Source organism: Bos indicus x Bos taurus, unplaced genomic scaffold, assembly GCF_003369695.1.
Source record: "Bos indicus x Bos taurus breed Angus x Brahman F1 hybrid unplaced genomic scaffold, Bos_hybrid_MaternalHap_v2.0 tig00000909_arrow_arrow_obj, whole genome shotgun sequence".
Classification (NCBI taxonomy): Eukaryota; Metazoa; Chordata; class Mammalia; order Artiodactyla; family Bovidae; genus Bos; species Bos indicus x Bos taurus.
Genome location: NW_020867320.1, coordinates 3,042 through 28,857, shown reverse-complemented (window position 1 = coordinate 28,857; position 25,816 = coordinate 3,042). Strand labels below are relative to the sequence as shown.

The 25,816-nt window shown below is 40.4% G+C and overlaps 1 pseudogene; it reads right to left on the bottom strand.

The window, feature by feature from the left end:
* The window catches only part of LOC113888678, a 45,382-nt pseudogene extending 19,858 nt beyond the window's left edge, over positions 1-25,524 (bottom strand).
* Between the last annotated feature and the right edge of the window lie 292 nt (positions 25,525-25,816).

Sequence of the window (25,816 nt, the reverse complement as noted above, 5' to 3'; positions counted from 1 at the left end):
CTCAAGCAGAATACGGAAAGGAAACACTTTGAAGACATACCAAAGCAAAACTTCAAATGATATAGCACCACTGGGGACTCAGAGAAATTACAGCGGCTGATAAGCCTAGGGAGCATCGACGAGCACCTGCAGTATCTCTTTCTGAAGAGAGGATGGCAGGTGCACACTATGCCAAACTCCACACAGCTGCAAATCATGGACCAGCCTGGGCAGCTGGTGGGGACCCGCTGGCTAGATGGTAATTATTGGTCAGGCATCTTCAGCTACAAAGGCTAAGGTGTAGCTCATTACATCTGTATTCTTCAACGGGTTATTTATCTCAGTGCTAAAGTGATGGTTAGCCTCGAGGCATGTTTACCCATCTGCTAAAAAATAAAAATAGAAAGAATCATACACAAAGGGAAAACATATAAAGGGCTTAATAAAATTTGTAATGAGTCCTATGAGATATCATCTCTTCTCAATCCTCTCTGTACCTTGTTATAGAAAAGTCCCTTAAAATCTGAGAACGAAGTTAGATAAGCTCTAATAAAGTCTAAAAGTAGGAGTTGGTCTCTCTTTGCTTGCACCTGGAGTAGCCACTCTTCCTCCGCAGGGCCATGTGCTTCAGCAGAAGCTGACTTCAGCACTAGCTCCAGGGATGGGTCCTGTGAGGTCTCAGCCAGTTTGTGCACAGGCAATGGTCACAAGTCTAGCAGTGGGCATGTGGCCTAGCTTTGCCAATCAAACTGAAGGGGAAGGGCATAATCCACATGCAGGTAGAATAATTTTGTATTGAATCTTGGACATTTTGAATATTGTGAGATTCTGAGTCTTGCTTAAATCCTAAGGAAAATGTTAATATTTGCTTTAGTAAGTAATCAACCTGCTGGTTGGATTCAGATCACAAGTCCCAACTAACCCTTCTGTGAGGTATGGTTTAAATATCAGTTCTTCTATTGAGCCTGTGCTCCAGAGCATGGGAGCCGCAACTACCGAAGCCCACGTGTTCCAGAGCCTGTGCTCTGCAACAAGAGAAGAAGCAATAAGAAGCTTCTCACAGCAATGAGAAGCCTCGCAGCAACAAAGACCCGGCACAGCCATAAATAAATAAATTAATTAAAAAATTTTAATTATAAATAAATAAATATCACTTCCTCGGTGAAAGCCTTTGCAGAAATATTAGGACTGTCTGGCATGAGTGCTAGCCAGTGGCCTAGGCTCTGGGCAGTTATTTATGGCATAATCAATTCTAATAGTTTTTGTGTGCTCTTCAGGACCAGATTCATGCAGCGTGCTGTTGAGGAGGGGACCCGGGAGTGCACAGATAACTCTGCAGACTTGGTTTCCTGAGCTCCTCCTCCTCCACTGTCTTCCCAGGTACCTTTCAGTTCCTTTCTGTCTTCCAGCCAGAAAGCCAAGGCCTTTGTTATCCTGTTCTCTCACATATTTTGAGGGCTAGGCAGCAGGAAGACAAAGAGAAAGAAAAAAAGTGAGAGGTCCTTTTTAGGACTATCACTTCTCTAACTGGAGGGAACTCAAGGAGATCGTGAAGGACAGGGAGGCCTGGCATGCTGCAGTTCATGGGGTCTCAAACTGTCAGGCGCAACCTAGTGACCGAACACCACCAGCAACTGCAGGGGACGGTTCCCCTCCCTTAGGACTTTCAGGCAGCTGTGGGCCCTGCTGCCGTCAGCACCGACTCCACAAGACTGCCTGGCGGCTGGGGCCTGGGAGAAGGGAGGGAGGCTTTTTTAAGGAAGGAAGTTTCTACACCTCTTTCTCTAAGTGTTAGAAGTCTCCTTCCCATCAAGTCAAGATTGGAGGGTTTCTGCTGGAGCTCTCTCTTTCCATGCCTGATTCCCACTTCCAGGTGTGGGCTGCACTCCACCCAGGCCAGGGAATATTCATAGCTGTACTTCAAATCCTGGTCTTTTCTAATCCACCTGCTACTATTGACTTCTCAGAGTCCTTAAATTGCTAGTCCATGAGTTCTATCCAGGATTTTAGCTGCATTCAGCAGGAGACACTAGGCAGAGGGTGCTTACTTCGTCTTATCCAGAAATGGAACTCTCCAGAGGCAAGTATTTTTAAATGCAGTAGTCAAATACGGTTATGTGTCTTATAAAATAATAGAAAATCCATAACTCCGTAGGTATCTTTTTTAGGGTGAGGAAGTAGGCTTTTAGGTTAAAAAAAAAAGTAATCTGGTTTACAGAAAAAATATTAAGTTAACTCAACAGATGTTACCAGACTGAGGTAAAAATCATGCAGTGGTATACACATGTCATAAGTTTGAGAAATGCCGATCTACAGAAGTGACTCACTTTTTAGAGCTACTTACAAACAGTTCTATTTTACTACATATGAATCTGCTTATATTATTTGTTTTATTAACTGACCTTGTGGTTGTGTCCTTCTGGCTATTATAGTCTATAGAATGCTGGGGAAGAACAAGCAAGGTCATTCAAAAGCAGAGACATTACTTTGCCAACAAAGGTCTGTCTAGTCAAGGCTATGGTTTTTCCTGTGGTCATGTATGGATGTGAGAGTTGGACTGCGAAGAAGGCTGAGCGCCAAAGAATAGATGCTTTTGAACTGTGGCGTTAGAGAAGACTCTTGAGTCCCTTGGACTGCAAGGAGATCCAACCAGTCCATTCTGAAGGAGATCAGCCCTGGGATTTCTTTGGAAGGAATGATGCTAAGGCTGAAACTCCAGTACTTTGGCCACCTCATGCAAAGAGTTGACTCAACGGAAAAGACTCTGATGCTGGGAGGGATTGGGGGCAGGAGGAGAAGGGGACGATAGAGGGTGAGATGGCTGGATGGCATCACCGACTCGATGGACATGAGTCTGAGTGAAATCCGGGAGTTGGTGATGGACAGGGAGGCCTGGCGTGCTGCGATTCATGGGGTCGCAAAGAGTCGGACATGACTGAGCGACTGAACTGAACTGAACTAAAACAAAGCTTTCCTCGGGAAGATGGGTCTGAGGGACTTCCAAAGGAAAGACAGTAGAAGGGAGTGTTACACACAGATCAGGCAGTAAATGAAGAAGGTATGGATTCAGAAGTTACCTTCTTCTTTTAGAAGGTTGCCAAGGGAGGTGGTGGAGGCCAGTGTCGGGTGTTGCTCCTGGCCTGGCTTTGGCCCACAGGCCTCTCAGCCTGGATCTTTGCATCTGAGCCTGCTTAGCCAATGCCACAGCAGACAGGATGTCTAGGCAATTCACAGGCATGATCAAGGATCCCCATGACAGATGATGGCAAGGAGCCATGCAATCTACCATAATTTCTTCATAGCTTGACTGTACATTAATTCAACCCCCCCTAACAAAGAGTATTCCAGAATATGAATGGATTCTCCGGAGACCGCAGTCTCTTTCAGTAGTGCTTCACTTGACAAGGTCCTGCTAAGTGTTACCAGAAAATCTACCCAGCTTCACCATTACTGTGACATCTGAGGCCGAAGAAAGTGATGAAACTGTTCAGATCCTCAAATCCTCAAATCTACATACAGTGAGAAGTACCTGGATGAAGCACCCCTCTGGGAAATACTCTCCCAGGTAAACTGAGAAGATAATGACGTCACAGAATAATTTCACAGCAATTATGAATAATGTCGCAGACATTAAATTATCAGCGTTGCAGGCAAGAAGTAAGCCCTGGTATGGTGATGCTCTTTACTTTAGTGACAGCGATGCAGGAAAAATTAAGTGAAAGGGCAGATCAAATAAAAACTATAAGAGAAGAAAAGCAACAAAAAGAAGCAGAAGCAGCTGGAAAGCAATTATTTCATGGCATTCCTGATACAATTGAGAATTTCTTAACGTGGAAGGCCAAGTTTGATGCAGAACTCCTGAAAATTAAAAAGGTTAAAATAATCTTTAGAGATGACTTTTGGCCATTCAGATTTTGCATGTCAGCTTCTTTTTCCATTAATATTCTAATGGTATTCCCAGTCGTGTGCATTCGGAAATGGCTGAAGTTGTGAGTGATACAAGAGACATCCAAATGCTGAGGAGGAGCCTGACGGCCGCATTAGTTAACCTTGCAGTCATTATTAAGTGATTCCATCTAATGAGCCAAGTAGTCTCCTTCTGTATAAAAGTCTATTAAACAAATTATAGGGTCTTGGGAGCAACTCACTAGGGAATGAAAATCTCACACATATCTGAACATTTTTTCTTCAACAAATAAAAAACAATTAGAATAAATTTAACATCAGGTACTGAATTTTTTTTTAAGTTACACTTCTTGACAAAAGTGGTGCTAACTTTGAAAACAAGATAAGATTAAAACCACCACAATACCGGTGACTGGATAGGCCCACTTTTATTCTTATACTGGGGATCTAGATAAGATTTGAAAAATCCCAAACCGTTTGGTGCCTTAAAAAAGAAAATTGCAAAATGTCAAGCAGCTCCCACTTTATTCTCGGTTCTTAGCTACTGAGAAACACCTGCTGCTGCTAAGTCGCTTCAGTCGTGTCCAATTCTGTGCGACCCCATAGACGGCAGCCCACCAGGCTCCCCTGTCCCTGGGATTCTCCAGGCAAGAACACTGGAGTGGGTTGCCATTTCCTTCTCCAAAGCATGAAAGTGAAAAGTGAAAGTGAAGCTGCTCAGTCGTGTCCGACCCTCAGCAACCCCATGGACTGCAGCCTTCCAGTCTCCTCGGTCCATGGGATTTTCCAGGCAAGAGTACTGGAGTGGGGTGCCATTGCCTTCTCCGTGAGAAACAGCAGTCGGTGTTGAAGATCCACCGTAGCTTCACTGCCATGAACTCAGACTGCCCTGAAGAGGGAGCTGTCACTACAGCAAAAGACTCAAAGGCTGGGATGGAAGCCCCATGAGGGTAGAGGGGTTTTTTGCTGTTGTTGTTCACTGACATTTCCAGCCCTAGAACAAGACTGGGACATCACAGATGCTCAATTAATACTGAAAAATAAAAGCCTGTCCAGGAAGGCCTTCTGGTCCTCCCAAAGTTGGGAACAACCAATAAAAGAACATTCTGAACCTGGGATTTATCAGTGGGGTCACTGGCAAGGTTGGATGGTGTGCCTTCTTAAAATCAAACCCTCCTTTCTCCTTTAAGTGCAGGTTTCCACAGATCCTGATAATCTTTATCATATTCTCTAGCAAAATTATGAAAAAAGGACAGCATTTTCACTTTTCTAATCTGGGGGACACAGCTGCACTCAATTGGGATGTCATTAGAATCTGCATAGGTTGCTCTGTGGCAGGCACAGTCCGCCTAGTCACTAGAGAGAGCGCCATGACTTTCTTGCCTACACTGGGGTCACTGTAATGTGCTAATGTAGAAATAAACCTCAGTAATTATCATTATATATCTAGTGAGAAAAATGGTTGTATGTTACATTTTTACAAATCTTTTAAATGCCTGGAATAAGTAAGACAGCTGGATTTTGCTACTTCTTTTTTTGTTTCTTTCTGAGAAGAGGATATGTGTTTATTTATGTTTAAACTTTCTGTTTTATACTGGAGTACAGCCAATTAACAGTGTTGTAATGGTTTTAGGTACACAGCAAAGGGACTCAGCCACACACATACATGTATCCACTCTCCCCTAAACTCCCCTCCTGTGCAGGCTGCCACATAACATTGAGCAGAGTTCCCTGTGCTGCACAGTAGGTCCCTGTTGGCTGTCCATTTTAAATACAGCAGAGTATACATGTAGATCCCACACTCCCTATCTCCTCCCTCCATTCTTTGTACATCATGTTGTCTTTGGAAAACTCCACTGCATACTCATGTGCAAGTATGTTTTAATACTGTTATGAAAACAGCTTTGACTCCCAAAAGTTTCAAGGGCTCGGCCACCCTTTAAGACACTGTGGTAAAGAGTATCTAAGTGTGGTAAAGAGTACACTGAGAGCCGTAACTGTTATGAACATTCAGAAGGGATTCTCAAACAAGGAGAGAGTTTTCAAAAAGATGGAGAGGGGAAAACATCACTGCTTATAGCCACACTTTACAGGAAAGCCGAAATATTTCATCAGTGTGCTTGTGTTACTTTAAATGTTGCTTTCTCTTTGTACTTTACCATATTTCAACAGGAAATGAAATTGCTATCTGAAGAAAAGAAAAGCCAGTATTTCTCTCTGACAAGACAAAACAGAACAAAAACCAAAAACCACGGACTCTAACTCCTTCCAGTTCCTATATAAATGTCGACTGCTCATGTACATTTACTTTTTAGATCATCACTTATAATTGACACTCTTATAAGACCCATATCGCCTTTTCTCCTGCCTTTTCTTCTCTTCAACAACTTCCTGCTCACTGTCAGTCAAATGTTATTTAACAGGACAAAAGAACAATTTCTAATTACCAATCAGTTACAAACTGCTGCACAGTTCAGTCTTTCTGTCTGCATGTTTCCATGATCAGCAATTAAATAGTAATCTACAAATCAACTCACTTCTTAACATGTACTGTTCCTTAGCTAGAGTCAGGTGATTTCTATCTACTACAAACAATTCATAAAGAAGTAAAACAGTTGTATTCATTTAAGTATGGTCAAGAAAAAAGTAATTATTTATGAACCTCACATCATCTCACACCATTATTTTTCCCAAACTTAAGAAGAAGCATGATTTTAAATTTTCTTTCCCAAAAGCAAGCAGAAACAGATTGGTTATGGTGACTTTTTCAGGTGATATTTGACTTTATTACCTTACTTAAATCCCTGTGCACCTTAGCAAATCTTCTAAGTTGATCAAAAACTAGGCCAGCACCCCACTGGTCAACAGCACAGGCTCCAGAGCGGAGGACCTGGGTTTGAATCCTGAAGCTGCCACTTGCGATGTGACTTTGAGCAAGTTCATCTATGCCTCATTTTTCTCAGCTTTTAAAATGACGATAATAACAGCATCTGCCTCGTAAGTGGAAGACAGGATTAAATTCACTAATGAATAAATGAGCAAAGCACTTAAAATGGTGGCTAACAGAATAAATACTCAGTGAATGTCAATCTCCGTTTTTATATATTTGTCTTCTAAAATAAGTCACAGCAGAAAAAAATTGTCCATTATCATCTAATAGAGCCCTGGAACAATACAAAAGGGAAATATTAAAAAGATGACTGTTTTAGTGTCCTTCTCTCTTAAAATAAGTAGCTGCCTGTATCACCCAAGGAAGTGCTGACTAGCCATGGAAAAGATACCAGACATTTTCAAAACTATTGTGATTCTGTGAAACAAGAAGAAAACTCAAGAAGACTTGTCCTTCAAAATAGATTAAAGGAATCTTAACAGAAAATGTAACACAGCTATCTAGAAACAAGAGAACTGTGCATCCTTTTTGACAGAGATACTTTTATGGACAAGATAAAACTATCACAGCCCGAAGATGCTTGTTAATTCATACATACCTGTAAGCAATATTTACACCATATGATATGTAGTAAGAGATGAGGGTGTATAACTATTCTCACACATAGTCTTGTAGCATACTCTGAGAGAAATGAAGCTTGAAGCCAAAAAAGAAAACATTCATGAAAAAATTAAAAAATCCTTGACATCAGGGTTGACTTTATCCAAGAAGGCTTACCTCTTGCAGTGTATCACAAGATTCATCTATGGAAGGCTGGTACATAAAAATGCTAACTGGGATACATAAGAAAACTATAGCTAACATTTACTGAACACTCACTATGTTTTGGACATTATTCCAAGTTTTTTTAATATAGATTAATATATAATATATAAGATTATATATAAAATATATACGATTAATTATATAATTAATTTTCAACATTGCTATGAGATAGGCATTTTATTGTTCCCACTTATACCCAAGGAACTGAGGCAAAGAGAAATTAACCTGCCCAAATGTCAAGCTAATAATGGCTAGTCAAAAACAGTCTGGCTCCTAAGCCCAAGTTTTTAACCAGCAGGCAAAGAAAAAGACATATTATGCACTTACATATATGGGACGGGGTTGCGGGGGTGGCTAAGATTCTAACAGAACGTTTTTGTTATTTGTAATGTTTGAATTATTGACAATAAGCATGTATGGACTTTATAATTTAAATTTTTTATATCATAAACTTATTAACACCTTTTTATCAGGTTTTCCATAGAATTCTATTTGATTACCACCTGACACAAAATCTGCACTTGGCTAAAGAACAGGAGCTCCAGGTGAGCCTACCAGCACAGCAGCTGGCAGTGTTTGGAGAGCGAGAACGGGTTGCTAACACTCTTGACAGGTCATGACAGATACGGTCTCTATCCAACCAACAGTAAGCTTCAAGACTTACCCAAGAACTGTTTTACTATGGGGGCTGGTCTCCAGGTCCTGTGTTTATTTTCAAATATAGCCATGTCTCCTCTTAAGTTAATTCATAGCATTTAAAAAGTCACAAGGGTAAGAAGAAAGAAGGCGATGAAAGTTCAGAATGGTGATAAGACAAAGACAGTGGCTGAGCGCTCACTCTAACAGGATACCACTCTCGGCCACCTGCTGAAGCCTAGTATTATTACATAATACTATTGTGAATAGTTTCCATAAACAACTCTTTATTACAATTTTATTTCTTACCCATTAAACAAGTTTTTCCCATCTTCTTCCATATTACTCCACAGTCATTGGTTAGGTTTCCTCGTCTCTATTACCTACAGGGGGGGAAAATCTGTAAGGTCAGGCTGCTATATAGCAAGAGAAAAACAATTTCATGAATTTTATTTATAAATTCAAAAAACAGGATCAGTATATTACAATGCAGTTTAGTGAACTCCCCACAAGTCCTCTAAATTGAGGTAAAAGAGTGAGGATAAAAAGCTGTAATTTTTTTTTCAGCTAAGAGCAATCAAACATTAAGTCATTTATGAACAGACTGATGGAACTGTGAAAGGTTTACTTCCTGAAAAGATGCACTTCTGTGTTTATTTTAGGTTTTAAAGATTACACACTGCCTTGACATAGCTTGAAATTGTCAGAAAAATCAAAACAAATTTATGGCAACAAAAATAATTGTGTTTCAAAAGCCCAAATTCTTTTTGTGTAAGTGAAACATGTGATGATGCAAGATGCCAAGTGGTGACATCTTTGTGTTAGGTGGGTTCATGACTCTTAGGCATGCAGCATACATTCTATGCACAAGAACACTGTATTAGTCTAAGCTATCTAGAATTTGGACACATTATGTGCACAATCATTTTTTAGGTTTCTGACACTGTATTCAGGAGGCAGGATTCAATAAGCTTGAGATTAATACACTGTCTGCCACCATGTAACAAGATGAAAAGTTAAGACTTTGCTAACACAAGAACTCCTCTTAGAAGACACTCTTTGTGAAAATATGTTCCCTCAATAGGGTCTCCCACCACTCAGGTCCAGTCCCCTTGGGATGGATGGTTCCCTGCAGAATGGCTGTCAAGATCCAGAATGCTGGTCAAGAAAGGGGACCTGCTTTACATTAGATGAGGAGAACTTGTTTTTATCTCTGAAAGGAACAGAGAGGAGGATGATGAGAGGAACAGGAAGAGAAGAAAGGAATAGTATAGCAGAGTGAAGCTGGGGCTGAAGGGGAGGTGAAGTTCTCCAGTCAAGGGAGGTCTGGAACATTTCCAGAACAAGAATGCCTTAAAGGGAAGTTGCATGAATGCAATATAGGGCTCACCCACCTGTTTTTCCTCCTTTCTTCAGTTAGGTGTACTAAAAACACAAATGCCCTGTATGAACAGGGCCTTCCTGAGAATCAGAATCCTTTCTGAGGACATCATGCTGCATATCAGAGGCACAAGGCAAGAAAAACAGGGGCCCAGGAGGCAGAAGCAATTGCATGATGGTAAAATCCAGGAAATGCGCCAATATTTTTAGGGAGAGAAGAGCTTACAACTTGCACACATTCTTGGTTAGGGGTTTGAGGCAACCTTATTTAGGAAGCTAAGCTGACATTGTATGGATGGGTGTTTTACAACTATATGCTTTCCCCTGTTACTTTAGCTGGGGGGAGGGGCACACTGTGCCACTTGTGGGATCTTAGTTTCCCAACCAGAGACTGAACCCACACCCTTGGCGGTGAAAGCATAGGATCCTAACCACTGGACCACCAGGGAATTCCTCATAAAATTTCCCTCTTTTCTGTCCAAATTTTCAACCCTACTTTTAATATAGAAACAGCAAATGATTAAAAGTTAACTTAATTAATTTTAAATCCAAGTTATTTGAATTAATTCTGGATGTAACCAAAAGCTGGCCAAAACAATCAGTTCTATACTGAGCACCCAGTATACATAACTACACAGAGGCTAAGCTTAAAAGACCTATGAAATAGCTATTAATTTGTCGAGCAGTGACTTCAATACTCATGATGGTGATCTTGAAAACTGGAAAATTATAATGGGTCAGCTTAATTCTGCAAACTATTAATAAGACTGCTGCTGCTGCTAAGTTGCTTTAGTCGTGTCGGACTCTGTGCGACCCCAGAGATGGCACCCACCAGGCTCCCCCATCCCTGGGATTCTCCAGGCAAGAACACTGGAGTGGCTTGCCATTTCCTTCTCCAATGCATGAAAGTGAAAAGTGAAAGTGAAGTCTCTCAGGTTGTCTACTTGAAAGTTACACAGTCGTGTCTGACTCCTAGCGACCCCATGGACTGCAGTCTACCAGGCTCCTCCATCCATGGGATTTTCCAGGCAAGAGTACTGGAGTGGGGTGCCATTGCCTTCTCCAATTAATAAGACTACCCTCATTCAAATATTTTCCATCTAGGTCCCATTTATATTGTTTATACTACTGTAATATAGTTTTGAATGGGGGGTGGTGGAAATTCAGATATATAGAACAAATCACTGTAATAGGACCAAACTAAAAATGTAGAAGACATCCCTTTAAATAGTTATTAGTGATAAAGTCCCAAACAAGCAAATTCCAACTGTACCTATTATAAGTGAAACTTGCTGAACTCTCAGGCTTTGTGGCATGTGCAAGGCAATAAGAGTATAGGACGTAGAGTAACAGAGCCCAGTTATCATCATGGTGGCCATGCCAGACCTCACGCAAGCAATCTAATTTCTCTAAGCCTGTTTCCTCATCTATGTCAGAGCACTGGCGTAAGGATTAAACAAAAATGCAGGTAAATCCTAGTAAGCTGCCTGGCGCATTGTTGTCATTTAGTCGCTAAGTCGAGTCCGACTCTTTGCGACCCCATGGACTGCAGTCTACCAGGCTCCTCTGTCCATGGGATTCTCCAGGCAAGAATACCGGAGTGGGTTGCCATTTCCTTCTTCAGGGGATCCTCCCAACCCAGAGATCTGAACCCACATCTCCTGCATTGACAGACGGATTCTTTACCACTGCGCCACCTGGGAAGCCCAGCCTACCACAGAGCTGATGATTAACAAAAGTTTAGTTTCCTTCCTTTATCTTGCTACATTTACAGTAATTTTCAGGGGTTGAGGAGAAAATTCTTTCTTGAGAACTTTACTCAATTTACTTTTATCCTGCCAAACAATAAAAACCCAAGTGAGCTTTTTGACCAACCCAATATTAACTCAGTCAGTCCTCACAGTAAATGTGAGGTAGGTATTATCTTTATTCCCATTTCACAGACATTGAAACCGAGATTCAGAACTTCCTTGGTGGTCCAGTGGTTAAGAATCTGCCTGCCAGTGCAGAGGGCATGGGTTCAATCCCTGGTCTGGGAAGATTCCATATGCCATGGGGCCACTAAGCCTGTGCACCACAACTACTGAGCCTGTGCCTGAGCCCCCAGGAACTGCAACTACTAAGCCCATGTGCCGCAACTACTGAAGCCTGCAAGCCCTAGAGCCCATGCTCTGCAACAAAAGAAGCCACGGCAAGGAGAAGCCTGTGCGCTGCAACTAGAGAAAGCCCATGCACAGCAATGAAGACCCAGCATAACCAAAAATAAATAAATAAATAATAGAAATACAATGAAAAAATGTTTAAAGAAAGAAACCGAGATACAAATTAGTTCAACAGTTTAAAAAGTGGCAGAGCTAGGATTCAAACCCAGGTTTCTACTCTTAAGAAATACTGGCTACCAGGGACTGACATCAAGGTGGCAGCAGCAAGGTGCTTTCCTTAAGAGCTCTCTAGGGACAGCGGAGCCTGGTGGGCTGCTGTCTATGGGGTCGCACAGAGTCGGACACGACTGAAGAGACTTAGCAGCAGCAGCAGTATTAATGTAGGGAATGTTCTGATGGTTTACCAAGTAGAACAGATCTATATTTTAGTTATTAAATTAAAGTTATCTAAACTGTATATAATTTATACATCATTAAAATACAGTTTTACATTTTATTACATATTTCATAGTTTTATATTTATTAACCTATGTTGTCTCTTGCCTGTAACTGTCCTCCCCTGCAAGCTCCTGGAAGACAGCAGCAGCATCTTATTTTACTAATTGTGAACATCAGTGGTGTCCTAGTGCTCACTAGGTGCTCAATAAATGCTGATGAAACAATTAGGAGACTGGTTATTAAACTGAGAAAAAATGTTCATCTGCTATTTCCATGGTGGCTTATTTCCCACCACCCACTCACTCCTTATCTGTAAGACTTTGCTGGATTTAAGTGTTTTCCTGGTCTATTCCATTTTTGGTCTATTCCAACTTATGAGCTCATGTAGCAAAATGTCTTATGACAAAAAGTCTCAAGCATACAATTAATCAGAAGACTCATGCATGAATGCAAGCATGTAACATATTGTTATGGTTTTCAAATGCTTCCACTCACGTGTCTGAGATGCCTCAAGACAACCCTGAGAGTACAAAGAAGGTATGATAATCCAGAAAGCTACATCAATGCTGACTGCTTTGGAATGAAAACGTATTCTCATGTCTGAGCCACAGAACCAATGGCTCAGAACCTGAGTTCAATGTTTTCTCTGTAATTGGGTAAAAAGTCTATGAATGATATATATTTTTAAGTCATAATGTCATAAATATATTTTAAATCATGAATGTTCAGTCACATCCAATTATAAAGAGAGGCCAAAAGGCTTGAAGATACAAAGGCAGAGGAAACTCACATAACTAGGTAAGGAAAAGTTTTACATGCACCTACAACTAAATAAAGAGACCTCATATAAAATTTAAGAACAACACAGTACTTTTTTTTTAAGATTTTTTTTAAAATGTGGACCATTTTCAAAGTCCCTATTCAATTTGTTAAAGCATTGTTTCCGTTCTTTGTTTTGGTCCACTGGCCACAAGGCATGTGGGATCCTAGAACCCCGACCATAGATGGAACCTGCACCCCTGGCATTGGAAAGCCAAGTCCCATCACTGGACCACCAGGGAAGTCTTGGCAATACCTTTTTAACATTAATAAAGTATTCATACTTTCAATTAAAATTTCACATGGTATTCACCACTGCAAATTTTATCATTTTCCCATAGATACATTTTTGTGTTAGAATAAAACATTTCATGGTGTTTTACCCTTCTTAAATAAAAACAATTTGGGATCAATACAATGTACAAGAAATCCAGAGTCTCAGACTGAAAGATAAGCAAGCCCCACATTAAAATTTTTCTTCCCTAAATGCCTGTGTGGTGGTTAGAATCAAAAAAGTTTTAGAAATCCACCTGCCTTATTGATTGATATCCGTATCTGATAAGATACTAAATGGGTCTGTTAATTTATAATGGGAATAAGAACATGGGAGAGTGAGAAAGCCTTAGATTTAGAATCAGAAGACTTGGGGTTAAGCCTCATGTTATCCACTTATTAGCAATGTGAGCTTGGGCAACTCGCGAATGCCTTGGGCCCCCATGTCCGCACTTGTTAATGGATATAATATCAGCTCTGCTCCTTTGACTGCTGTGAAGATCCAATAGGAAACTGCGTGTGCAAGCGCACTGCAAACTGATGAGAGCTGCCCGTGGTGGGCTTCTCTTCCCCTCCCACCAAGGAAAGCAGAGGCTCTAGATCACTACTCTGGTGAGAGGAGGCACAGACATTCAAATGTTCCAGGGACTTGGGGGCATGCTAGGATAAGAGAGTTTGGTCACTCATGCAGAGCTCAAGAATTTTAAAATGTATTTGGTATCTGGGTCTTCATTTTAGTTAAATGACATGCTGGTCTTAATTAACTGTTTAATAAGAAATAAAGAACATACAACCTTAGCCAGATTGGGAAATCCTTTTCACCAAAAAATAAAATGACCTAAAATCAACAGCATAATATGCATCTTCAATTATGTAAGATACATATATGCCAACAAAAGCAATACCAAATCCCACGTAGTTTGTAGAGCAGCAGCGCCAGCCACAAAAGACACCTTACGGAGTTGCTATTTCATCACTGTGCTTAAATATAATCCTGGTCTTTTATAATCCCCACATAGGACAGATATTATTAATTGGTAGAGTTCAGACAGCCAGCATTCATAGAAGCCATTTTTAAAGCATTAGTTTGGTCATTACCAAGCACATTTTATAAATACTATACAATTTTGTCAGCATTGAACAGCACTGTAAAATGGGAAGAGAACACTTATAAAAATCATACTTTTACTAGATACCATGCTGTGTGTGTGCGTTGGGGGGATCACATTATTTGCTTAGTTAATTCTCACAATGAGGTAGGTGTCAGTGGCATTTTACAGATGAGAAATGGATACTCAAATTGGTGATCAGATGACTAGTCCAATATCTTATAGCAAGAAAAGAGCAGCGCTTCACAGGGAAGCTCAGTTGTTAAAGAATTTGCCTGCAATGCAGGAGTCCCCGGGAGAAGGGATAGGCTAGCCACTTCAGTATTCTTGGGCTTCCCTGGTGGCTCAGACGGTAAAAAATCCGCCTACAATGCAGGAGACCTGGGTTCGATACCTGAGTTGGGAAAACCCCCTGGAGAAGGGCATGGCAACCCACTCCAGTATTCTTGTCTGGAGAATTCCCATGGACACCCTGAGGAGCCTGGCGGGCTATAGTCCATGGGGTCGCAAAGAGTCAGACATGACTAAGCTACTAAGCACAGGCCCGATATAATTGCTTAAAGTTGCCAGTAATTCCACATGAGTGGCAAAGAACAGGAGGTTTAGGTGAAATTTTGCACCATGGTAAAACTTGGTTGGCAGATACCAATATTCTAAGGCACTTCACATGGCTTGTTCAAGGAGTTACTGAGCTGTAAATCTGCACTCCTTCTGTAGAAATGGTATCTAATTTTAAAATTTAAACATAAAGACCTGTCACTACAGCTAGCTGTTTTCAGAGAAAATACTGCAAAGGAAACATTAATTCACTAAGTAGAGTCAATAACTGTTTTATAAAGAAGCTATCTCTTAGTGATCACATCTAAACAAGTGCCAAAAGTTACTTGTGTCTTACAGATATGAAATATTTTTAGAAGAACTTTGAAATATCATATTAAAAAAATACTCTGTATAATCAAAGCTCTTCTTTTAAAAGTTTCAGTTCAGTTCAGTCACACGGTCATGTCCAACTCTGCGACCCCATGGACTGCAGTACTCCAGGCTTCCCTGTCCATCACCAACTCCCGGAGCTTACTCAAACTCATGTCCATTGAGTCGGTGATGCCATCCAACCATTTCATCCTCTGTTGTCCCCTTCTCCTCCTGCCTTCAATCTTTCCCACCATCAGGGTCTTTTCAAATGAGTCAGTTCTTCGAATCAGGTAGTCAAAGTATTGGAGTTTCAGCTTCAACATTATTCCTTTCAATTAATATTCAGGACTGATTTCCTTTAGGATGGACTGGTTGGATCTCCTTGCAGTCCAAGGGACTCTCAAGAGTCTTCTCCAACACCACAGTTCAAAAGCATCAATTCTTCGGTGCTCAGCTTTCTTTATAGTACAACTCTCACATCCATACATGAGTACTGGAAAAACCAAAGCTTTGACTAGATGGACCTTTGCTGGCAAAGTAATATCTCTGCTTTTTAATATGCTGTCTAGGTTGGTCATAACTTTTCTTCCAAGGAGCAAGCATCTTTTAATTTCATGGCTGCAGTCACCATCTGCAGTGATTTTGGAGCCCAGAAAATAAAGTCTGTCATTGCTTTCATTGTTTCCCCATCTATTTGCCATGATGTGATGGGACCAGATGCCATGATCTTTGTTCTCAAACTATCACTATTCACTACACTACAAACATAAGTGCGATTATGGGTTTTCCCGGAAAATTCCCATAAAAAATTATAAAACAAACATTTTAGAAGTGCTCTGAAAGGGACAATATAAAGATATAGTATGGTTTAGATAAACTGATGGACTGTATATCTGCATCAAGCAATGAGAAGTTAAGATACTGGGATAAGATCTGAAGCCTACAGAGCTTTCCAACTCCTTTGTTTTAGCAGAAACAGCACAGAACTTGATGGCTACCCTATGTTCTGGTTAGAGTATTCAAAGACACACAAGACATAGACGCAGATGTTAAAAATATAAAATTGCATCAAATTATAAGACAATACCTTGATTAGGTGTAGTGGTTAAGAGAGCAGATTTAGGAGTCAGACTGGCCAGATTAGAATCCCAGTGGGACCCAGTTCCTAGCTCCAAGACTCAATTTTCTCATCTATCTCATACAATTATTGGGGAGTTCCAATGTGTACATAGTCCAGGAAAATCAATGGCAAGAGGCTAAGTGATCCATAAATGTTACCTGTTATTTCTCTAGTAATACCTCATGTAAAAAATAAAATATACCTGTAAAAACACTGAAGGCCTTTCATTACTGAGCTATTTTTCAAATGTAGAAACTTTAAACATAATAAAGAGAATCAAACTCCTAACTTTCTTGGTAATAGGATACTGGTTAACCTGGGGTAGGGCATAAGGAACAATCACAAAGGGAATTTTACACTTGTAGGATGTTACCCCAGCTTTTGCTTTATTAGTCTTTAATAAAACACACCTATGTTTTACATGTATTTCATGTTTCACAATTTTAAAAAATTGAAAAAAAGTAAAAGTTAATATATTTCCAAAGCATAATAATGAAAGAGCATTATTTAACTTTAGAAGAGGATGAGAGGGAAAGAAAAAACAAGAAAACAATGCTTTATCATTCTAAGTGTTCTAGGTTACCTCAGATTATGAACGTAACAGCTTAGCTCAGTCATGGAACAGTGTTCACCCGATTCCACTCAATCCTAAGAGACATCGTTTTTCTTTGTGGGTCATTTGTTTTAAAGGGTGTCATTGATTCACTGGGAGCACCTCTTTATGATCCTGATATCTGGAGGTTGTAAGGACGCTCAGAGGGCTTTTAGTTCGATGTGGTCACTTTCCAGTGGAGGAAACATTCGACTCCTTAGTTTCTAGCAACAGGCTGTCCCTGCTCTACTCCCAGCTATTACTGCTATTCACCAATGTGACACATAACTTCTTAGATGGCACTAGTGGGTAAAGAACTCACCTGCCAATGCAGGAAACATAAGAGACGTGGGTTCAAGCCATGGGTTTGATCCTGGGTCAGGATGATCCCCTGGAGGAGGAAATGGCAACCCACTCCAGTATTCTTGCCTGGAGAATCCCATGGACAGAGGAGCCTAGCGGGCTACAGCCCATGGGGTTGCAAACAGTCAGACAAAACTGAAGCAACATAGCACAGCACAGCACAACATGACATGAAGGAACGGGCAAGACCATTCTTTCAATCAGGTTGTAACAGTGACTGGAGAAAAGGTGAGTATTTTATACCAACCATCAGCATCTGTCAAAGACCTAACATGGACCCCAAGATGCTGGCACCTACAGAGGAACCCAACACCTCAATGAAGGCACTCCTAAATATATGTAGAAGTGAACTTATTCAAAAGTATAAAGTAGGGTTTCTGACCCCAAGAATTCTACATAGAAATGAAAACCACCAAAGAATCCTAGTCAACAAATAATGCATTTGGTGGTGTTCTGGGGCAAACTGTACAAAGTACAAAATACAGGAGGGAAAGGAAAATAAGACAGAAGAGTTCTATTGTGGGATAACATGCAGAAGGGGTCCTGGAAGAGAACTGAGAACTGCATTTTGAAAATTCGGTAAAGAAACCATTCTAGGATTTCTCCAAATAAACTTGACATTTTAACAACATGTTTCCTTTTCCCATTACTGAAACATGGCAACAGGTGTACTAATTTGTTCTAAATAGTTTTATCTGCTACAATTACAATCAGGAAAGAGTTTCTGCCCTCCCCCACAAAGAACTTTTGGAGGCCACTGAGAAGGGAACAGTAGGAAGAAAAAAGAAAACTTTTCAATGGTCAATATAAATTCCTCAAAACAGAAACAACTTTAGGAGTGAGATAGAAATTTTCTTGAGTTTTAAAGTTCACCCCAATAAAACTAGACCCCAAACTTTAAGAGGAAAAAAAAAAGTCCATGACTGCAACTTAAAGCTGACACTAAATTAACAGGACATTTGGGTGACATAAACCATGGTAAAGAGCACCTATTTACAGCTACGTTAATGAAAAGACAGAACCACATTGGCAAGAAAAAGAACACCAAAGGGACTTCCCTGCTGGTCCAGTGGCTAAGACTCCATGCCCCCAGTGCAGCGTGCCTTGGTTCGATCCTTGGTCAAGGAACTAGATCCCACACATCACAATGAAGTCTGAAGATTCTAAATGCCAGAACTAAGACCCGGTGCAGCCAAATAAATTAGTATGTAAATAAATATATTAAAAAAGAACACTGGAGAAGAGACTCAATTCTAGCTCTAGATGGATGAATGAACATAGGTAAGCCACCTCTGTTCTCAGGGTCACAGTTTCCATATCTGTAAAAGGAATGTTTAAGTTACTTTATGACCTAAATTTCTATTATATTATCCTCAAACTTCCTGAAGTCATTTAGATGTCATTCTTCATAGCAAGGCTTCCCTGGTGGCTCAGTGGTGAAGAATCCACCTGCAATGCAGGAGATATGGGTTAGATCCCTGGGTCAGGAAGAGCCTCTGGAGGTGGGCATGGTAACTCACTCCAGTATTCCTGCCGGGAAAATCCTATAGACAGAGGAGCCTGGAGGGCTATAGCCCCTGGGGTCACAGAGTTACACACGACTGAAGCAACCAAGCAAGCATACACGCTCTCATAGCAAGCTATAGGTTAGGCATTAATGCATTAGGGTAGCAAAAGACCAAATGAATTTATATCCTGTACAATTCTGTTACTGTAGCAAAATTTTGCAATGGCTATAAACCATAAGCCTATTAAGTTTTATGTTGAAACAGGGCATCAAAGAAAGAAATTTGGATCTTCAATTAAACACGATGCATTGAACACCTTTATTTACCTCCCAAACTCCACTAAAATGGCATTAAAAACATAAAATTGCTAAGGACAAAGACTAGGAAAGGAAATGACCATAACAAAGTTTTTTGGAAGCTGAAAAGGAGATTGGTAAGTTACTTGATGTAGCACAGCAAAGAAACCAAAACTAAGAGCATCCTAAGAGGAAGCCCAGAGCAAAGTGAACTTGCTTTATATTCCAGAAAAGCTCAGAATGATCTGAAAGTGGGGACATCAGGCAGGGCTTCATAAAGGAAAATAAGGTGAAAGTTCTACCCAGAGGTTCCCACCCTGACTCCAAGCAGCCACCGGTCAGAGCAAGGGAATTTACTCTGCAAAATAAAGAGCCTCTGGACCTAGGCACAACGAGACGCAGGCCTACCAGTCTAAAAAGACGGGGATCAAAAGAAGACTGAGATCCTGAAGGCAGATATCCCCAGCTCTTTTCCCACTCAGTTCCCCAAATGTTGTAGGCAGGAATGTAGGCCAATGATTGAAGCATTCTGTTTGGGGAAAAACCTGGCTAAGAGAAAAGAAAACACCTATAAACACGGATTGCTAGAGGTGACCCGCTCCCCCCCTCCCACACAAACACACACACACACACACACCCCCAACACACACACATACACCCCCAAACACACACACACACACACACACACACACACAGGGTTCTAGGTTAGTCACCTCATAATGAAGACCACCAGTTAACTTTTAGAAGCCCCAACTCAGGCAAATTCAGTTTTCAGTTTTTCAGCATCTTATTCTGGAATATGAGTAAGACAGCCAAGACCATACATTTAAGGAAATTCCCTAAAATAAAGACCAAAACAAATGATAAAGTAAGGTACTTTAAGGAAAACAGAGATGTATTGGAGGCTGCAGAAAACTTTTAAAACTGTAATATAGAGAAGAGCTATTCCATCCATGAAACAAAAATATAAGACTATTAAAAAGCAACATTCAGAAAAAAAAATCTTGAAAATTAAAAATATGACAAAGAACATATAAAACTAATTAGAAGAATCTGAAGATGAAGTTCAAGACACTTCCCAGAAAGTAAAACAGAGACCAAAAAATAAAATGAGAAATACATAAGATGGTAAAATTAAAGGACTCATCAGTCTCTAAGTTCCACACACAAATAATAGTAAGAGTTTCAGAGAGAAAGAATAAGAGAACTAGGGGCAGCAGAGGGGAGGGGGAAGAGGGTATTTGGATAGAACTTAAGAATTAAAGAAAATCTCCCAGAACTGAAAAAAATCCTTATTTCTAAATTGAAATGGCTCTCGGTATACCCAGCACAACAGAGAAAACAAGCCCTCGGTGACAGATTATCATAATATTTCAGAATATCAGGGACAAAGATCAGATCCTCAAAGTAACCAAGGAGGGGGAAAAAATCAAGAATCAGAATACCACAGGGTTTCTCATAGCAATAATAGAAGCTAGAAATCAAACACAACAATGCTTCTTAAATTCAGAGAAAATATCCTCCAATCTAGAATTCTAGAACTAGATAAACTATAAATCAAGTGTGAGAGAAAATGAAGACATTTTCATACATGCAGATTTACATCCCATGCACCCTTTTCTTAGGAACCTTCTGGAAGAATTGCTTAATTGAGGTATAAACAATGAAGGGGGAAGATATGGGGTCCAGGAAACAGGGAGTTCCAACATAGGAAGTGAAGAAAATACTACGCTCTTCAGAAGGTAGATCCCAGGATGAGAACTGTTCTGATCTACAGAAAACCCATACAGATTTTTAAACATAGCAGCCTAATATTTTGGCCACCTGATGAGAGGAGCCAACTCACTGGAAAAGACTTTGATGCTGGGAAAGATTGAGGGCAGGAAAAGAAGGGAGCAGCAGAGGATAAGATGGTTAGATAGCATCATCGACTCAATGGATATGAGTCTGAGCAAACTTCAGGAGATGGGGAAGGACAGGAAAGCCTAGTGTGCTGCAGTTCATGAGGCCACAAAGAATCGGACACGTCTTACTGACTGAACAACAAAGGCTACTGTTTAGGAAAAAATGGCATTAAATTCCAAAAAGAACAGCTGGAAGAGCAGAAAATGGAGGTCTCTGGAGAGGCAGAATGTTGGGGAGAAGAAAAGCAGGTAGGATACTTTTTTGTGCTCTATTCATACTTAGCACTGATAAATATGAAATTTTAAAAGATTCTTGAAAAGGTTAAAAAGAGTATTTTAAAATCACATCTAAAAATCTAATTTTCCAAATAAGATTTCTGAGTGAAAAAATAATGAAAGAAAAACAGTAATCTTCAAGGCAGAACAAAATCAAAGCCCTTGAAAAAACTACATCTTAGCATACAGTGTAGCTTAGTCTGAAAAAATTAAGAGCAGGAAATAATGTTTTGCTGATAAACTTAAGAGGCATAACCACAAAAATCAGCAAAAACAGAACAAGGAGAAATTTTTTTTATCATATTATGGTATTATTGGGAAAAGTTCACGGTTTATGGCTTTGTCAATCACATCACAAATTAAAATCCTTTTCCACTCAGTCAGACAGATGCTAAACCAAAGTCAACATAACGATTTGATTGCATCACATCTTGGTCAGAAATGAAAACACTTAAAAACTGTACTGCTTCCTCAGAAAGGAAAGCACAAATACTGGGAACCTGTTTGAACAAGGAAAGAGCATTTTGAATCAGAGTCATTCCTTCTTTCTGAGACCTGAAATGAATAGGAATAAGATTCACGTGCAAACCTGAAATTGCTGCTTAACTTTCTCTAAGACCCTGAGAAGTGGCATCTCAATTAGGAAACATGCTTTTCTCCATCCACACCACTTTAAAAATCGAAACGTTCATACTTTCTATTGGGCTTCCCACATGGTGCTAGTGGTTAAGAACTTGCCTGCCAATGCAGGAGACATTGAGACTCAGGTTTGATCCCTGGGTTAGGAAGACCCCCTAGAGGACGGCAGAACAACCCACTCCACTATCCTTGCCTCGGTTCAGTTCAGTAGAGTGTGACCCCAATGCACTGCTGCACGCCAGGCTTCCATGACCATCACCAACTCCCGAGCTTGTTCAAACGCATGTCCATCGGGTCGGCGATCCATGGACAGAGGAGCCTGGTAGTGCATAGGGTCCGAAAAGGGTCAGACATGACTGAAGTAACTAAGCAAACATACATATTTTCTATTACCCTTTCATAGAAAAATGAGAAGTAAATATGGTATTTGTTATTTTTTAAATATTATCTGCTTATATTCACGGAGAAGGCAATGGCACCCCACTCCAGTACTCTTGCATGGAAAATCCATGGACGGAGGAGCCTGGTGGGCTGCAGTCCATGGGGTCGCTAAGAGTCCCAACACAACTGAGAGACTTCACTTTCAACTTTTTGCTTTCATACATTGGAGAAGGAAATGGCAACCACTCCAGTGTTCTTGCCTGGAGAATCCCAGGGACGGGGGAGCCTTGGTGGGCTGCAGTTATGGGATCACACAGAGTCGGACACAAACTGAAGTGACTTAGCAGCCAGCAGCAGCAGCAGCTTATATTCAATGAGCGCTAAGAAGTACTTCTCAATCAAGTGTGAGCTCTTCAGAGACAGGCAGTTAGAGGCGATGTGTCATGTACTCAGTTGTGTCTGGACTCAGGGCCTCCTGGTAGTTCAGTGGCAAAGAATCTGCCTGCAGTGTGGGAGACCTGGGTTCGATCCTGGAGAAGGGCATGGCAACTCACTCCGGTACTCTTGCCTGGAGAATCCCATGGACGGAGGAGCCTGGCGGAGGCTACAGTCCATGGGGTCGCAAAGAGTCAGAGCAACTAGCACCATGGACTATAGCCTGCCCAGGCTCCTCTGTCCAGGATTTTTCCAGGCAAAGAGATGATTGCTTCCTGCTATTAACTCAGCTTTCTGACACCTAGGGAGATTGTAAACAGGGAGAAGCAGCTGGATCTAATTTTTTTTGATAATCATCCACTGATTTCTGACCAGGGGAGATTTTCTTTAACTAACACAATGAAGCACTTTTCCACCAAATCTGTTCTGGCAAAAGCACTTGCTCTCAGTGTTCAGCATACATGAAGAACAATGAGAACAGATTAGTAAAATGCTTTAATTGTAGCATACTTTATGGCTTTTCAAATTGAATACTTAGAAAAAGGTTTGTTTCATCATCTCTGGAATCAGGAAGAAAACAATTAAGATTCTGCATAAGGATGACACTCTTCCCTTTTTGAAGTCTGAGAAAATATATTAACATCTTGCAAAATACAATGTGTAACCAAAAGTTCCTCCAGCTTAAAAACATAATAAAATACTATGTTCAATCCTTCATGCTCATTTCACAGAAAGGAGCGGAAACAGCTAATTAGAATATGAAGAAATGCACAAATTATACTAGTAATTAGAAATACAAATTAAAATGAGACATTATTAAATGCAAAAATTAGAAATGCGGACAATACCACACGTTGGGAGGTTGGGAACACAGTGTCTGTGAGGTGTAGAGTGATACCAACCATTCAGCAGCCTGACAATATGCATGCCACAACACCACTCCTGAGTCGATATCCCGAAGTTCTCAAATGTGTCCATAATGGACATGGACAAGATTGTTTATTGGTAGCACGGTTTGCGGTAGCCCAGGCATCTATCACTATGGAAACGATGCACACCACCGAACACTATGCTGTAGGGAGGAGCAATTACTAAACGTACAGCCCAACACACACAGATCTTAAAACGGTGCTAACAAAAAAAGTCAAGACTAGAGTAACATCTACAGCATTTTTACCAGGAGAATTCACTAGCCAAGTTCTACAGCAGTGTAGTATGATGAACAATTTCAGAATTAAAGATACACAAACAAAAAACCACTAAGTATTTATAAAGATGTATATAGAATCAAGGACCTGTATCAAACACATCAGAGAGGGTGTTTGTGGGGAGAGGAACATGGGCATGGAGACGGGAGCTGAACAGAAGGCCTTTATACAGCAATGCTAGGCTGTGCCCAAATCACAGAGTGTGAAGTCCAAATTCAGAATAATATTATTCATTCATGTGTGTATTAATTTATTCAATAAAAACTTACTGAACACCTCTTAAGTATGAAGTGCTGTGCTTAAATATAAACTTTTCTTGTTATTTCTGCTGACTTTTTTAACCTCAAAAAGATAACTGTTTTAAGATACATTTTAACTGGAAGTGGAAAATAACTTACATTACAATATACAGTATAAAATGAGAAATCCACCATTCTTAAAAGTTTTATAAATATTTTTCACGAAATAGAAATATACCTTGAAGTTCTTTAAGTGACAAACTTCAGTGAAAAATCAAAATGCAAAAAGAATTTGCTTTACAGCCCTAAAAAACTACACTGTCACATCCTTAGCCACAAGGTAGAACATCTTTTCTCATGGCTCTCAGTGGTGAAACAATTTCTTTTTGGTAGAGAATTTTTTTCTACTTTATTTGTTCTTTGTAATTCCCACTCCCCATCACCCCTCAAAGATACTTCAATTGCTCAGGAATACTTCTCACCAGATTCCTGTTTCCTAAAAGATTTCACAAGAGGACTGCTGGCTGCCAAGGAAGGTGTTGTAGCTAATACGCTCATTACATTGCACTGCTAACAAAAACTGATTAACGCTTTTGGTGCAAACTGACATTCCTATTCCACATCCCATGGGCATAGAAAATGATGTTTTTCTCCCCAAATTATCTGTTCCCATCTTTTTACAGGCCCCAAATGTTAGGCAGTATACATGATAATACTGGTAAACAAACCCAAGAGCAACTTGTAGCACATCATATGTCTAAAGCTCTAGAATTTCAGATTTCAGATTTTCATCTAAGTGTTAGCAGGTGGGAGGACCAAAGGTGAAGAACAGGAATGGCCAGGCCAACCACCAATACTACTGGGAAAATCCGAACTACATGTCTGTCAATGGGATTAGCAGAATTAGCACCACACAACACATAAATTTATCCAGGCTTACAAAAGATGAGGTATTTTCATTCAATAGTAATAGCCAACATTGAGCACTTACTAGGTGTCAGTCACTGTTTTAAGTACTTTATACAGGACGTCCCTGGTGGTTCAGTGGTTAAGAATCCAACTACCAACGCTGGGGACACAGGTTCGATCCCTGGTCTGGGAAGATTCCACATCCTGCGAGGCAGTTAAGCCCGTGTGCCATAGCTACTGAGTCCTCAATGTTCTAGAACCCGTGCTCTGCAACAAGAGAAGCCACTGTAATAAGAAGCATGTACACCACAACTGGAGAGTGGCCGCTGCTCGCTGCAACTAGAGAAAGCCCGTGCAGTAACAAAGACCCAGCACAGCCAAAGATAACAATTGATTAATTAGTTAAAATAAATATTTTATATGCAGTATTTACTTCAATCCCGACAACAACTCAATAGGACTAGGTACTATCCTCATCTCCATAGATTGTTTTTCAAATCAAATGCAAGCTCTTTATCACTGCCTTTCAAATCTCCACCAAATGTTCTCGACTTCCACCACATCTCCTCTTCCTGCCATCCAGTCCTTATTTCTTACTTAAAAGCTTGACTGACATA